The sequence below is a fragment of the Drosophila subpulchrella genome, unplaced genomic scaffold (assembly GCF_014743375.2).
Source record: "Drosophila subpulchrella strain 33 F10 #4 breed RU33 unplaced genomic scaffold, RU_Dsub_v1.1 Primary Assembly Seq173, whole genome shotgun sequence".
Classification (NCBI taxonomy): Eukaryota; Metazoa; Arthropoda; class Insecta; order Diptera; family Drosophilidae; genus Drosophila; species Drosophila subpulchrella.
Window position 1 is genome coordinate 20755 of NW_023665509.1, and position 4246 is coordinate 25000.

General features: G+C 38.4%; 1 non-coding gene across 1 annotated transcript in view; it reads right to left on the bottom strand.

Moving 5' to 3' along the window:
• Positions 1-704: 704 nt before the first annotated feature.
• The window catches only part of LOC119559112, a 3971-nt gene continuing 429 nt past the window's right edge, over positions 705-4246 (bottom strand). Inside the window, exon 1 of the ribosomal RNA XR_005220671.1 lies at positions 705-4246. This exon is cut by the window's right edge and continues 429 nt beyond it. This is a non-coding gene — a ribosomal RNA (large subunit ribosomal RNA).

Genomic DNA, 4246 nt, shown 5'->3' on the forward strand with positions numbered 1-4246 from the left:
CCAACCACCAACCAACCAACCACTGCTACCATTGATAGTAATTTTATATGTCCTCTTTAGTTGAATTTCAATACCATAGGAATATTTATACATGGAATATGTTTTGCCACTACTTTTTCGCGTCACTAATAATATGACGATACAGTCTTGCTACCATAACATAAGTTTTGAACAATAAGAGGAGCAGACACACCAACCAACCAACCGCGCTGCTACCATTATATATACTTATATTTATATAAGTCCTCTTTACTTGAATGGCCTCTTTACTTGAATTTCAATACCATAGGAATATTTATTTATACATGGAATATGTTTTGCCACTACTTTTTCGCGTCACTAATAATATGACGATATAGACTTGCTACCATAACATAAGTTTTGAACAATAAGAGGAGCAGACACCAACCAACCAACCGCTGCTACCATTGAATGAACCATATATACAAACTTTTATATATGTCCTCTTTACTTGAATTTTAATACCATAGGAATATTTATACATGGAATATGTTTGCCACTTTATCATCGCGTCACTAATAAGATGACGATACATTTTGTTTGTTCAATATTTACTTATATATTGATGTTTCCAATTTAGGTCTTTTATATTTCTTCTTCCCTACCTTACACACCACAAACAAAGTGGCGTGCGATGCTGCAAGCAAGCATAATGATTATGCCCGCTTGCAACATCTTTATTATCGAATCATCAAGCAAAGGATAAGCTTCAGTGGATCGCAGTATGGCAGCTGCTCAACCACTTACAACACCTTGCCTGTTACAAAAGTCGTTTACAATTGATTCTAGGCTTTGTCATTGTATTAAATAATGCTTTTATATGTAACTAGCGCGGCATCAGGTGATCAAAGATCCTCCCAATTTACTATGTTACAAATTACATTGGCATCACATCCATTGTCGTTTATAAAGTAAATTATAAACTTTAAATGGTTTAGAAGCCATACAATGCAAATTGCCCCTTATTTATCATTGCAGTCCAGCACGGATACGACCTTAGAGGCGTTCAGGCATAATCCAACGGACGTAGCGTCATACCACTGTTCGCTCGAACAAGTATTGTGCCATTGGTCCGTACCTGCGGTTCCTCTCGTACTACGCAGGAATGCTGTCGCAACAACGTTTTGTCATTAGTAGGGTAAAACTAACCTGTCTCACGACGGTCTAAACCCAGCTCACGTTCCCTTGCATGGGTGAACAATCCAACGCTTGGTGAATTTTGCTTCACAATGATAGGAAGAGCCGACATCGAAGGATCAAAAAGCGACGTCGCTATGAACGCTTGGCCGCCACAAGCCAGTTATCCCTATGGTAACTTTTCTGACACCTCTTGTTAAAAACTCTTTAAACCAAAAGGATCGATAGGCCGAGCTTTTGCTGTCCCTGTGTGTACTGAACACCGAGATCAAGTCAGCATTTGCCCTTTTGCTCTATGTGTGGTTTCTGTCCGCACTGAGCTGGCCTTGGGACACCTCCGTTATTATTTGAGAGATGTACCGCCCCAGTCAAACTCCCTACCTGGCAATGTCCTTGAATTGGATCATACCTGAGTAATTGGAGTTATACCAAATTTTCAAATCAAAAATACATAAATGCACCGTTTTATTAAAGAATTTGTTTGCGATTATATAACAAACTCGTGATACTTTGATCAAGAAGCTTGCATCAAAACCCAATACCATAAGATATAATAAATATATCCGTATAATGGCTAGGAAATGATACACGTTCCATTTAATCAAGTAAGTAAGGAAACAATAAGAGTAGTGGTATTTCATTGGCGATACCAAACCGAAGTCTAATATCTCCCACTTATTCTACACCTCTTATGTCTCCTTACACTGCCAGATTAGAGTCAAGCTCAAAAGGGTCTTCTTTCCCCGCTAATTATTCCAAGCCCGTTCCCTTGGCTGTGGTTTCGCTAGATAGTAGATAGGGACAGTAGGAATCTCGTTAATCCATTCATGCGCGTCACTAATTAGATGACGAGGCATTTGGCTACCTTAAGAGAGTCATAGTTACTCCCGCCGTTGACCCGCGCTTACTTGAATTTCTTCACTTTGACATTCAGAGCACTGGGCAGAAATCACATTGTGTCAACACCCGCTAGGGCCATCACAATGCTTTGTTTTAATTAGACAGTCGGATTCCCCAAGTCCGTGCCAGTTCTGAATTGATTGTTAATTGATAATCGTTATAATTAATAAGAACTAATTGGTTTAACCCAATTAGTATTCTTAAAAATTTTAGCAAGAAAGTTCCACAATTGGCTACGTAACTAAACTATCCGGGGAACAAGTGACCAACATAAATGCCAGACACTCTATTTACCCAGAACGAGCACATAAACCATGTTATTGTTTCCCAATCAAGCCCGACTATCTCAATCTTCAGAGCCAATCCTTATCCCGAAGTTACGGATCTAATTTGCCGACTTCCCTTACCTACATTATTCTATCGACTAGAGACTCTTCACCTTGGAGACCAGCTGCGGATATTGGTACGGCCTGTTGAGAAGTTTGCGTGTCCCCACCATAAATTTTCAAGGTCCGAGGAGAAAATATCGACACAACAGTATATGTCATGCTCTTCTAGCCCATCTACCATATCTCTCTGCGAAAGACTTCCATGGTAGTACGGCTATAAAACAGAAAAGAAAACTCTTCCGATATCTCTCGACGGCTTCTTTATGGTCGTTCCTGTTGCCAGGATGAGCACGAGGCCCATATTTAATAACAAACGGATACTCAACAGGTTACGGAATTGGAACCGTATTCCCTTTCGTTCAAAATTATTCAAGTATATTAATTAGCTTGATTTATATAATATAATTATATTTGTATGGCATTTGTGTTTTACTTGAAAATTTTCGGCTTTCGCCTTGAACTTAGGACCGACTAACTCGTGATCAACCACTGTTCACACGAAACCCTTCTCCACTTCAGTCCTCCAAGGTCTCATTCGATTATTTGCTACTACCACCAAGATCTGTACCAATGGCAGCTCCATGCAGGCTTACGCCAAACACTTCTACGCATACCATTGTACCTTCCTACTCACTAAAGTTTCAAAATTTATATCACAAGTAATATAAATCATCTACTTTAGCGGTAATGTATAGGTATACAACTTAAGCGCCATCCATTTTAAGGGCTAGTTGCTTCGGCAGGTGAGTTGTTACACACTCCTTAGCGGATTTCGACTTCCATGATCACCGTCCTGCTGTTTTAAGCAACCAACGCCTTTCATGGTATCTGCATGAGTTGTTAATTTGGGCACCGTAACATTACGTTTGGTTCATCCCACAGCGCCAGTTCTGCTTACCAAAAGTGGCCCACTGGGCACATTATATCATAACCTTGAACTTCATATCAAGAAAGTTAAGGTTCTTACCCATTTAAAGTTTGAGAATAGGTTAAGATCGTTTCGACCCTAAGGCCTCTAATCATTCGCTTTACCAGATAAGATTATTTTATATAACATTAAAATGCACCAGCTATCCTGAGGGAAACTTCGGAAGGAACCAGCTACTAGATGGTTCGATTGGTCTTTCGCCCCTATACTCAATTCTGACAATCGATTTGCACGTCAGAACTGTTTCGGTCTTCCATCAGGGTTTCCCCTGACTTCAACCTGATCAAGTATAGTTCACCATCTTTCGGGTCACAGCATATATGCTCAAGGTACGTTCCAGTTAGAGGCATAAATAATATAAATATCATTATACATAACTATATAGAACGCCCCGGGATTGTGTTAATTAGCTATAAATAGTTAAAAAACTAATCCCATTATTAGTCAAGTTAATTACGCTATTAGGTTTATATCCCAATAACTTGCACATATGTTAGACTCCTTGGTCCGTGTTTCAAGACGGGTCCCGAAGGTATCCTGAATCTTTCGCATTGTTAATCATACAAGTGCATATAATAAACACAAAAATCAATGATAATTATGCCATTATATAATTCCGAAAAATTAACGCACTGTATTCATATAAATCTATCAGCACTTTATCAAATTAATAACATTTATTCTGTGTTAAAATGCAAGCAAATTAATTTGAATAAACTATAAGTTATATTTTATGATAAATTTTGTATGCTAATAGATTACAATGTCCTTATATGGAAAAAATGCACACTATTATCATAATATTGTTTAAATATTACAATTTTAATGATGAATTTTCCATAACGGATATTCAGGTTCATCGGGCTTAACC